This window comes from Hylobates moloch, unplaced genomic scaffold, assembly GCF_009828535.3.
Source record: "Hylobates moloch isolate HMO894 unplaced genomic scaffold, HMol_V3 SCAFFOLD_1, whole genome shotgun sequence".
In the NCBI taxonomy this organism is placed as follows: Eukaryota; Metazoa; Chordata; class Mammalia; order Primates; family Hylobatidae; genus Hylobates; species Hylobates moloch.
This window is the reverse complement of record NW_026652276.1, coordinates 74,730,688-74,743,189: the sequence shown is the minus strand read 5'-3', so window position 1 is coordinate 74,743,189 and position 12,502 is coordinate 74,730,688. Positions and strand designations below refer to the sequence as shown.

Below are 12,502 nucleotides of genomic sequence, written 5' to 3'. Positions count from 1 at the left end.
TTCTTCCTCAACAATGTTTCTTGCACTGTGCTAGTATGCTAAGGCAAATATGATAAAGATAGAAATAGTAATGAGAGTGACAAAAATAATGATAAAACCAGATTAAATCTTTGCCCTTACAGAGGTTAAAGTTTATCAAAGAGTCACATCTCAAAGCAGTTGAAAAATTAACCTATTGAGTTATTTTCCCATTTGATGTAAGGAAACAACGAACCTAAAATACAATCAATTGTAAAACTACAAAGGATTACTGAAGGAAAAAATGATGTAGGTATGGTGGAGGAAAAAATATTCAGATGATCAAAACCTCCCTTCACATTCTCAATTTTACCTTTATTCTACCATGAATCAAGCATTGTCTCGTACTGGACAGCTCCCTACTCTTGAAACAAATCAAATAATTTAACACCTTTGTGTCTCTGCAAATGTTCTTACCTTACCATTGAATGTCTCTCCACCACAATCGAGTTTTCTCCTATTGAGAGTTCTCTATTTATTTTTTTAATTTGAGAATCAAGTCAAATATTGTCTTTTCCATGAATCTAACCCAATTATCCTTATCAGTAATTAACTATTTTAATTGTAGTATCATACAAGTGGTACCATTCATGATTCCTTATTTTTTCCCATATAGATTATAGTTAATATAACTTGAAGCTCCTTAAAGGTAGGAAATTTGCATTTTCATTTGTATATTTATTATAATGTTAATAAACGTTAATAGTGGGATTATCAATATGATGAATTAATAAATACAAACAAAAGTGTAGTGGTTTTCAGTACCAAAAAATGAAAAGAGAATAATAAGTTGTCAGTGTGTCTCCAGACTCACCAACAGGCACATGTATGTTGTTGGCACATGTAATTATAAATAAAAATTAACACATCACAATAAATGAACCAAATAAATTCTCAGCAATTTTTGAGAGTACATTTATGGTGGCCTACTTTAAAATGAAGATTCTGTGGTTTTCAGTTAATTCACCTAGGGGGAGGGCGTCCAAGTGTTCCCTGAGAGAGATAATCAGTTGTCATCCAGGACAAGTTCACAAGAGGGCCATGTGACATCCAGTCAAAAGACACATGCCGTTTTTAGACAACATGAAAAGAGAAATAGGGTTTTCAGATATAATCTTCAATTCAAAGTGCTGCTCCTCACATGGGCAATGCTAAGTAGCATTTTCCAGGATGAGCACAGTAGGAATTGATTGATTTAGTTTATGGTGGTTGATATTTCTCTTGGACAATGCCAAAATGACCAGCAATTAATAATAGCCAAAATTAAACTCTGTACCATATTAAAGTTTATGATTTACCTCATAGCCAGCCTGTAAATTAGATTATCTTCATCTCATTTTATACTTAAAGAAATAGAGACAATGGTGTTTGGCTAAGGGTTGTAAACAGGGGAATCTATTCAACCAGACTAAGGAGAAAGAGACTTATCAAAAAGTGTCAAGGAGCCCATGGACTCTCTTGAAGGGCTTGACCTGGATTTATTAACTAACCAGCCACAACAACATGGCCATGAACAATGCAGCCCAAAAAGTACCTGATAATTCTTTGGAGTTGTTTTAGTGGACACATTATTGCTTCTATTGCCTTTACTCACAACTGTGATGTTCACATTTGGAGCCTGCAAATTCTATCATAGCTGCTTCACTAGAACCAGGGAACTTTGTCACTCCATGTGTTTTCTGGAACATCCAAATAACCAGAAAACAGCTGCCATCTCATGCTGCTCATTTCTCCATCTATGTCTCGCCCGGAAGTATCTGATGGGTGGAAACTAGGTCATTTACTTTTATCCTAGTCGTAAAGGAGCCTGGGGGACTTCATTATGGATGTCAGTTTCTTTTACAACTGGCCCATTTCCAGGAAGAAAAGCTAAGGGGGAATTGGAACAGGAGATGAGTTGCCTAAACTGCCAAATCGGCCATAAGTGGAGAATTTATTGACCATAGTCACATCGCTAGTAAGGGGCAGAGCCTTCTGATGCCATCTCTTAGGTTCTTCCCAAGATAAAATGAGTGCCTCATTGTAGTAGAGATGAGCAGCTCACCTGGCTCTCAGAGCTTAATTGAAATATACCTTAAGAGCAACTGTTGCCTTTTAACCTAGGATTGCATGAACTGCAAGTGTCATTACTGATTTGGCTTTGTAGATATCTCAATATTGTTAAGGAAGTAGCCCAGTGAATGGGGATGAATTCTTCATCCTCTGTCCAGTTTTCATTTAAAAATACTAGCACACCTACACTGTGAAACTGAGAAGCTCAGAGCTAGACGAACCCTTAAGCCAAGGTGAAATGCACAGCAGCTGTACTACATTTTCCCTACCTGTCACATTAATTCATGGATAATTAAAGGAAATAAGAAAATAAATTTGATTCTGACGACCATGTAAAAAGTGAAATGCAGAATATGGTATATAGACCTACATATTACAGTTTGATAGACTAGTGTTCAAATCCAAGTTTAATCACTCATTAGCTATGTAAAGCTGGGGCAAGTTGCTTAATCTCTCCGGGCCTCAGTTTTCTCTTCTGTAAAATGGGAACCATGCCTATTTCTTAGTAGAAGTAATTATTAGTGAGATTGTATACATTATTTGTAAAGCACTTTATAGAGTGTCACATACAGAAGGTATTGATTAAATAGAAGTTACTGTTTAACATTACTTTAAAAGAAGTAATTACTAAATGTCACAACATTGATTTAACAAATCTTTAAAAATATGTGCTGTAGTAATCCATCCAGCTGTGAAAATGGTTACCTCTTGAGTGTACAGATATAGAGAACGGCAAGTGAGATATTTTTCCTTTGATTTCTGATAGTTTGTATGGTTTCATATGTTTAAAACAAGGACTATTTCCTTTCACAACTGATCTGTTTCCAGTCATACTTAGAGACCTTCCCTAAATTCTACTTCTACCAAACTTTCAAACTGTCGGATGGACTTTCAAATTATGTACTAAGGGAAAGCAAATAGCTTGGAATTTCTTAGAAAAATTACCTATACCATCTGTTCAGAACTTACTGAAGAAATTACTATGAAAATGTCATTTCTTTTTTTTTTTTTTTTTTTTTTTTGAGACGGAGTCTCACTCTGTTGCCCAGGCTGGAGTGCAGTGGCACGGTCTCGGCTTACTGCAAGCTCCGCCTCCTGGGTTCATGCCATTCTCCTGCCTCAGCCTCCCAAATAGCTGGGACTACAGGCGCCTGCCACCGCGCCTGGCTAATATTTTTGTATTTTTAGTAGAGACAGGGTTTCACCATGTTAGCCAGGATGGTCTCGATCTCCTGACCTCGTGATCCTCCCTCCTCGGCCTCCCAAAGTGCTGGGATTACAGGCTTGAGCCACCGCGCCCGGCCTTAAAATGTCATTAATAGTCTTTAAACAACAACAAAAAAATAGCCTCAGAATTTCATGGAAAGTCATCTCTAAAGGGCCAAGTAAAAACATCCATTGAATGGGACTTTACAACATTTTAACAATTTCAGAAACAAGCTGACATCTAAAATATAAAGAAAAATAAAACTCCCATCTATGTCGATGAACAAAAACTACAGAATTGTTTTTTGACCTTTTGTTGTCATTAGCAAAACCTGTCCTATATGCCTACTAAGTTTGTCTATAATACAAATATCCCAAGAAATTTAACTCAAAACACTCATGTTCTAAAATATGTTTTCTATTTAAGAAAAACAAGAGCAAAAAGCAGAAGGAAGGCAAACTTCTCCTTCCTTTGGTATAAACTTATATTTATACCATTTAATAGAGAAAGAAAGCAGTGCTGAAAATGCGCAGGGCTATAAAGTGCATTGGTCTCTGATCCACCTTGCTAGTGAACATAGTTGGAGAGACAATAGCAGAAGTCTTGTTCTCAAGAGCGTGAGTACTCCATGCTGATGAGACTGGAAGGAGGGATGAGCGCAGGTTTGGAGGCTGCAAAAAGCAGGCTGAGGAGGTGTGAAGAGAAGAAAACACATAGGACCACCAGCAAAGTGAGCAGAGGGACATGAGTGTGCAGTCAGAAGGAATCCAAAGCGAGAGTGAAAGAAGAGAGTGACTCAGTGTGTCCAAAGCAGCTGAGACCAGAAAGCTTGGACTGGGAAAGTTGTGTGCTTTACTGAGAATAGGATCAAATGCCATGTTGATCTATTTTAGGAGTTAAATAGGTAAGGAAATGGGAAAAAGCAAGAGAGAGTACCCAGTTAAGGCCCCTAGCTATGAAACCTAGGAGGAAAGTATGACAGTAATTGGCAGTGATGCCACAGTCGAGGGAAGGTTTTGCTGTTCTTGTTATTTTTCTAAGCAAAGGAAGACAAGCACTTCTAGAGACAAAACAGGAGCCAATGGAAATGGAGAGACTAAAAACACAGAATATAAAAGAGTCCTTCATTAAGGGGGCTGAGAAAGCATGTACTAGTGATGATTTCTGATCCATGAGGATTAACGCAATTTTGAAACTAAGAGAGATTTTTAAGGGGAAAACATTTCCAAAGAGGTTTTATGGTTTTATAACAGAGCTACCACCAGTTTTCTGTTGACTGACAACCTTATGTCCAGGAGACCAACTTACCTTCAAGTTTCTTTGATTATGAGACCTTAACCCCAGAATATTTTAAGGCTCAAGAGTAAAAATACAGATGACGGATAGTAATGGGAATTGATGCAGTGGGGAAGAGAGCATAGAGAAGTGATAAAGGAACAGGAGTTCCTTGGCTTTGAAAAGCAAAGGCCTTGGGAGAGATTAAGATTGTAATCCCTCTTCACAGAGTCCAAATGAGAAGAGTCCAGCATAGCCTGAAAGAGTTTCAAGAGCAATGTGAGTAGGCTGTGGCGAAGAGTTCAAGGTACCAGTAGGATGAAAACTGGCAGGCTGTCTCTAGCCATAGGGGAAGTAAGAATCATTAGCCAAAAGGAAATTGTAAAAGAGGAGAATGCCTAGAAATAGAAATCTCAAGCATAAAATGGTATCCAGTGAGAGTGAAGCTGAGCAAATGTTTGGTGAGTAGCTTGTGAATCCAAGCAATGCTGGAGATTGGCAGCGGGGAGGACTGTGGAGAGCCAACATAAATGACTGAGCATGAGAACAAAACAAAGCACAGCATTTTCATCTGATTGGCCAGTAAGTACTAATTTAGGAAAATTGTACACATAACCAGAAACAAAAAGGCTTGGTTAAAAAGCTACTCTGCCAAATAAAACTATCTGTCATTGTCATCCAGGCATTCCTTTGGGTGCATTACTAGAACAATTTATAAATCTGATTCTAGTGCTGCAAATTGGTAAGTCCCTCTATTAAGTGATTAAACGATGATTCTCTTAGCAAGATTACACTTCGGATTAAGTTTCATTACAACCTTGACAAGCCTATGAAGAAAAAATAATCACAAAATCACAGTTATATTTTATAGTGGCTTTGTCTTAAACCTCTGTAAAATAATCATGGTATAGCCATTTCAGGCTGTTTTCGTATACACAGAATGTTAATTATGGCTATGTAAATATCATTCGGAAGGCTATTTAAATCTGGTAGATTTTTAATATCCTGAGGTTATATTTGAGAAAAGCATAATTCTGTGTCACATTAGTGCTAGTAATGACAATAGTCATAATGACATTTCCTCTAACTTGTCTATATCCTCCCCATTTTTTTTACAACAGTGCAAGACTTTTTAACATAGGCTCTGTCAAGTAAAATTGAAAGCTTCTTATGCAAAGAGTCAACTGGAGGTGCCAAGCTTTTGTTTTTCTTTTGAACAAGAGCAAAGTTAAAAAAAAAAAAAAAAAAAAACTGCTTTTGCACCAATTAGTCAAGATGCATTGACTGATCATTCCTTATGAAACATCTTACAGGCAATCCTCTCTGAATTTGTCTTTATTTATCATGTTTACATTAATAATGATAATACTTTATGTTCAGGTAGCACCATTTGACTTATATAGTATTTTCAAATACGTTATCTCATTTGATCTTTACAGTGATCCTTACTGGCAAAGTCTGGCCAGACATTATCATTCTCATTTTATAGATGAGGAAACAAAGGCATAGAGTTGCACAGGCTTCAGAGCTGATAACTCAAAATCTAGAACTTGAATCTGGGTCTTCCAATGCCATAAGGCTGACTGCCTACAAAATAATTTCCACTGACAGCAGCTACATAAAATTATGTTTGGCTATTATGGATTCCAGTAAATCGATATTATATAAAGGAACAATTGAAAACAAAAGAAAAGAAAAATCGCCAAGTCTGTTCCATGTATTATCAGTCGCTGCATAGTACCAATATCATTGAAATATGATCTAAAATAATACTATCTCTCTGTGGTGAGCTGAGAAATAGCTCCCTAGACTTTGTAAATTTTAGATAGTGAATACACTAACAGCTTTCTGGTTTCTAAGAATATCCATTAATATCATCCTCCCCCAAAATAATGGGCCAAATGAATTCTCTTTTTGTTATCACATAGTTCATCATTTTTAAATTCTCCCAGCTGCTGTTTATATTAGTAGGATGTCTTTCCTCTCATCCTCTTCCACATTTCTAATAAAAAACACTGGCATTTCCTTTCCCAGTGGAGAAGCCCCACCCGAAGCCCAATCACATTGCTGGGTTTCTAGGCTCTAATGATTAAATAAGTGATTGCTCTGCCTAGCTTTAAAAATGTGTCTTATATAAGGCAGTCAAGACACAATATCCATCACTGTAAAGGAAGCCAAGCATTTATTTAAAATAATGAAATATCCTCATTTTCATTTTTCCCTGAGAGGATTGTAGTGATGTTAAAAAATTCTCTGAATTCTAGAACTAGGGCAACACATTGATTTGAAGAAAGCTATAATCTTCCCTTCTAATTTGAAGTGTACTTTCTCCTCAGTGAAACAAAGTGTGGCTTTCAGAATAGCAAGAGCCCTAGGCCCACACACACAAAGACATCCTCATCCCAACCACTCCTCTTTCAGGTTGGCCCCATTCTTCCCAAGGCAGGGATTTATAAAGACCTTTTCAATAAATGTCAAGGTATATTGAACTAAAAAAGAGAAAGGTTCAAATCATTTCTTCCGGATTTGGGAGGGAAATGATTTCAACTGCCAAGTCATGATGAATATTACCTTTTGCTTTACACCACTGCCTCATTGCAAATGAGTAAGTTGGGTAAGTTCAATTATGGGGTCTCTTGGAAAAGATTCATAATTAAATTTTTAAAAGGAACAAATTAGCTCTTTGTCTATCTAAGGCGGAGGAGTCAGAACACTTATTCCTATGAGCGTTCAGGGATTTCAACATCTATGGGTAGATTTCCTTAAATAGCCAAGGAGGCTGACTTGAAAGAAAGGCTAGGAGAGTCAGCCCTCTGTGATTTGGAGAGATAATAAGTTAGCAAACTGGATAGCATAATGGTTTATGAAATTTTTCCTTCAAGGACCATTATCTAGTGCTAATAGTGTTTTATGTCTTCCTCTCCTGTGCTTATTTACAGCATAATTATAAGAGTGAGAAAAGGGGGGAGGAGGTGAGTATCAAAATAACCATATGCCAAATTAATGCAGCCAACTAGAATCTCTGGCCCTTGGGGCTTGTTTATCAATTAGTTCTGTTGCAATCTGAGTTTCTGTTTTTCCCCACAGAATGAAGATACTTTGATTTCACTCATATGCCATCTCCAAGGAAAGTCATTTGAGATCAAAACATTTTTCAGAAAGGATCTCTTTTCCCCTTTTCAATATCATGATGTACTGTACAGCCAGCTCCTCACTCATTTCAAGACGATTTCATAGCACAAATAGTTAACCCTTTCTCTCTGTCTCTCTTGCGTGCTCTCTTTCTTTCCCTGTCTTACCTCCCTTTTAGCTGGTTAATGTTGGGTTTATTTTTTTTTCAACTGTTTTATCTTTCTTCACCATGTTTTTAAAGTTACTATGCAAATCTCTATGTTAAAGCCACTTGTATATGCCATATGTGATCTGTAAATATTTAACAGAAGTTATTCAGAGTCAATTAATAACAGAAGTTATTCAGAGTCAATTTTAACAGAAGTTATTCTGAGTAGTAGTTCGAGATAGTATAAGATGTAGTAGTAGTTTGCAGTAAGACAGGAGAATTGTTTGTATCCTCCAAAACCAAGCCAGTGCATCAGGAACTGCTGGTTTGGGAAATGTGCCTCAATCCCAGCTTGAGTTTCTCAACTAATCTGAGTTTTTAAAGGGATCAGAGAAAAGAAGGTGGCAGGAGCAAGGAATTGCTTTCAACTATGATATATTCTTTACGTGGTCTAGGAAAAGAATCTCAACTGGCTTTTCTTTTTTTTTCATCTAAAAATAAAACAAATTTTGCATCCCTTTTCACACTCGTGCTTCATCCTTCTTTGAATGCTAATTACAGATTTTTCACCCTTTGAAAGTTGGTTTACCGAAACCCAAGAAATTACTTGCTCAAATCAGGAAAATTAAAATGTAAAGGAGTGAAGTCTTGTGGAGCAAAGTACAGACAGTTCTCCACTTTGATGAGCCGACTTAGGATTTTTTGACATTACCATGATGCCAAACCATCACGATTTCAAGTAATGTACAGCATTCAATAAATTATGTGAGTTATTCAACACTTTCTTAAGAAATAGGCTTTGTGTTAGATAATTTTGTCCAACCAGGCAGCACATTTAAGTTAGGCTCGGCTAATCTATGACGTTTGGTAGGTTAAGTGTATTAAATGAATTTTCAACTTAGGATATTTTCAATCTACAATGTGTTTATTGGGATGTGACCCAATCATAAATAGAGGAGCATTTTGTGCTTCGTTACTGTAGCTCTAGCAAACTAATACAGTAGATAACCTGCAGCTCTGGAGGCCGGAGGAGTTTGCAGGAGTGGGCAGAATGGCCACAGCTGGGAAACACAAAGATAACAAGAGCCAAAAAAACAGCAGGGGTAGAGGTCAATAACCAAAATGATGCTCCTAATATAGCACGAATCAAGAAAAGCCAAGCAAAGGAGGCAAAAACTTAGTAAAAGATTCAAAGACTGAACCAGAGATAGCAAGTCATTCTGTTCTCAGCTCAGATGTCACCTCCTTAGACAGTGACTAATTTAAGGTAGCCCTTCTCCCGCATCCCACCTTTGTTTAGTCTCTGTCCGATTACCCCCCTTACCACTACCTGAAACTGTTTTTGCATTTGTTTATCTTCTGCCTCTCTCTCCTAGAAAGTAAGAGAGAGGAGACATTTGCATTTCCAAATCTACTTCATTTGTAGATTTGTTTTCAACATTTTTCAGATGTCTTACCAGCTCACTGCCTGGCACCTAGTAGTGTTCAGTGCATCCTTCATGAACAAATGAAGTAGATTTGGAAATGCAAAGGAAATAAGAAACTGGAGACATTCCTTGAGACACCCAAGAATGGAAGCAAGCTGCTTGGTGAGGCTCCTGCAACCTTGCCCATGGTGAAGGGAAGCTCAAATGATTGCCAAGCCAATTCCGTGTAACTGGCAACCAAGACACAGGAAATCAGTGTTGACTTGTACTTGCCTATAGTTAGGATTCTCCAGAGAAACAGAACCAATAGGATATATTTAGATATAGAGAAAGAGATTTATTATGAGGGATTGTCTCATGAGATTATGAGGGCTGAGAAGTCCCATGATCTGCTCTCTGCAGGCTGAAGACCCAAGAAGAAAGCAGTGGAATAGTTTCAGTCCAAACCCAAAAACTTGAGAATCAGGGGAGCCAATGTTATAAATCGCAGTCTGAGCCCAAAGGCTCGAGAACCAGAAGCACTGACGTCCGAGCTCAGGAGGAGATGCATGTCACAGCTCAAGCAGAGAGAGCAAATTAGCCGTTCGTCTAAGTTTTTGTCCTATTTAGGCCTTCAGTGAATTAGGTGATGCTCATTTACATTGGTGAGGACAGTCTTCCTTACTCAGCCTACCGATTCAAATGCTAATCTTTGCCAGAAACACCCTCACGGACACACCCAGAAGTAATGTTTCAGCAGCTATCTGGGCACCCCTTAGCCCAGTCAAGTTAGCACATGAAATTAACCATCACACTGCCTGAACCATGAAGATGGACATGAAGCTGGCACCCCAAACAATGCACAGTTCACTGGAGACACACTACCCACCCGCTCCTAGGCCTTACCTCTGGCCGTACGAAAGAATTTCAGCAATTCTGTGGGTTTCTTGAAATAAATTATTCAGAATAACAGACAATCTACCATGCAGTTTCTAGGAGAAATATGTGCTTCTTAAATTGAAAATTCTGCCCCACTAACTTCCTGAAAGATGAAAGTGGATAGTTACTGAAGAGGTCTGTGAATGAGGTAATCTAAAATACAGTAAGGCCCCTGGGGAAAAAGTCTTTCAAGTGTTCCAGTTGAATGTGTCTATTTAGAGGGATTTGTATTTAATGGATGACAAGTTAATGTGTCATCAGTGTCTGTGGCTGTGGTGAAGCTGCTAGGAAAATGACAAGTGTTACACGTGCAACTTTCTATTTTACTGATACACTAACTGGTCTGTTAAAAAGGATTTTTTTTTTTAATCTTGTAAAACTGAAAGAACTTTCCAGAGGTTTCTGCTTTTGTGGTATTCTCTCTCTCTCTCTTTTTTTTTTTTTCTCTTCAGTGGGCTTTTGGCTTTAAGTTTTCCAGGAAGGAGACAGATTTCTCAAGCAGAAAAACCTGTACAATATACTCACTAAACTGGATGAACAAACCAAAACACTAACAGCAATACTATTTCTTTAGAAGAATTGATCAATATATGTCCTCAGGATCTAAAACCATGAACTGATGAACTGACATAATCCCCTCACTCACAACAGATCCTGCACTTTGTATCATAATACCATCTGCCTGGACAGAACCCTTTCCCTGGAAGCTCAAATGATTTGGCAATGTTTGTTAATACCTGTGATGTATTTGGAAATAAAACAGATTTATTTTTGCCCTCTCTTTTATGTTTAAGGCTACTGAGACACAGAAAATCCACACAAGTCAGAATTACTCAAGGAGTAACCATGGACAGACATACTGACCCAGTACCAACTACTTTATCCAACATACATGAAATGAATCTTTAGAGTTCCATGCATCATGCTACTCTTTCTTGTCTTTAGTTATATTACTATTTCTGGACCATGGGCATATTTTTGTACTGTTTTGCCACCTGAGAAATCTGTTTGGTTATAAGTAAAAAGGCTATTTTTTAGTACCCCTTGCTATGAGTTCTTATTGTCTTTAGCCACTCTTTAGGTTTTAAGCGAGTTTCTTTACACTTCAAATTCTCTGTTTTTTTTAACAGAGGATTTACTAAATTCTAACTTGCATTCAGTATTGTCTAAGATGTAATACTGTGCCTACTTTTGTTCTCACGTCTGAAGACAACAGGAAAAAAGGTCAGTAGAAATAGTGATTCTGTGTGCATGCATGCGTGTGGGTGTGTGTGTGTGTGTGTGTGTGTGTGTATGTTTCAGGTCTTCATAGAAAAGAACCTGCAATGTGTTTCTAAACCTCTTTAACAGTTTCAGCTTCCCCACCCTGCCCTCAGCATCTTCAAGCTTTAATGTGCTCTTTGCAAATCATCCCTTTTTGCACTTTTTGATTATCAAGAATCCCTACAGAATTGGTATAGCACAGTGTGTAGGAAACTAGAATGAACTAGAAAAAATCCAAGCCGTGGAAACACATCTAAGAAAATAAATGCATGAGGACAGGAGTGGTGGCTCACACCTGTAATCCCAGCACTTTGGATGGCCAATTCCAGAGGATCACTTGAGCCCAGCTGAGGTTGAGACCATCCTGGCCAACACAGTGAGACCTTGTCTCTACTAAAAATAGAAATTTTAAAAAAATTAGCCAGGCATGGTGGCATGTGCCTGTAATCTCAGCTACTCGGGCAGCTGAGGCAGGAAAATCGCTTGAGCTCACGAGGTCAAGGCTAAAGTGAGCTGTGATTGTGCCACTGCACTCCAGCCTGGGTGACAGAGTGAGACCCTGTATTAACAAGTTAATAAAAAATAAATGCATGTATATCTGGGCGAATAGCAGCCTGAGATGCTCCCTGATGCCTTGGGCTTTCCCATCCAAGATATTGCCTATGTCTCAACAGGCCTTAGGAAGCTTGGAAGTGGCTATTTATATAGTCACTCACTAGCTGTGTGATCTTGAGCAAGCTACTGAATGTTTCTGAGTTTCCATTCTCTCATCTGTCAGATGGAGAAAATTGTACCTCTCTTATAACACTGTAAGGAATGAAACTCTAAAATATAAACAGAATAGAATGGCATGGAATGCAGCACACAGCACAGTGCTTCCTACAGACCTTTTAAAATGAAAGCTACAGTAATAATGGTAAGAAGTATTATATTTATTACCTGTCCAGAAAAGAATGCTCATTCTTCTGTTAAAAAAAAAAAGGTGTTTATAAACTTTTTTCATGTTCTCCTCTATTTCTATTATATTTCTGCTTTTTTAGCTCCTTCTAAACCTCCCAGCTA

At 37.9% G+C, this 12,502-nt stretch overlaps 1 protein-coding gene and 1 long non-coding RNA gene across 6 annotated transcripts in view; one reads left to right on the top strand and one right to left on the bottom strand.

Annotated features, from left to right (window-relative positions):
- The window catches only part of LOC131383906 (uncharacterized), an 84,796-nt gene that overhangs the window by 36,904 nt on the left and 35,390 nt on the right, over positions 1 to 12,502 (bottom strand). Inside the window, exon 3 of the long non-coding RNA XR_009214307.1 lies at positions 10,145 to 10,280. This is a non-coding gene — a long non-coding RNA (uncharacterized LOC131383906). The remainder of the gene's footprint in view (positions 1 to 10,144; positions 10,281 to 12,502) is intronic.
- The window catches only part of B3GALT1 (beta-1,3-galactosyltransferase 1), a 594,483-nt gene that overhangs the window by 573,677 nt on the left and 8,304 nt on the right, over positions 1 to 12,502 (top strand). The window contains exon 6 of one of the 5 annotated variants that reach the window (XR_009214306.1): positions 7,640 to 8,344. The exons of 3 other annotated variants lie outside the window; for them this stretch is intronic. The gene's annotated coding sequence lies outside the window, so the exon portion shown is untranslated. Of the gene's footprint in view, positions 1 to 7,639; positions 8,345 to 12,310; positions 12,357 to 12,502 lie in introns of those variants that run through there. One more of the 5 variants, XM_058441466.1, reaches the window with a different exon arrangement.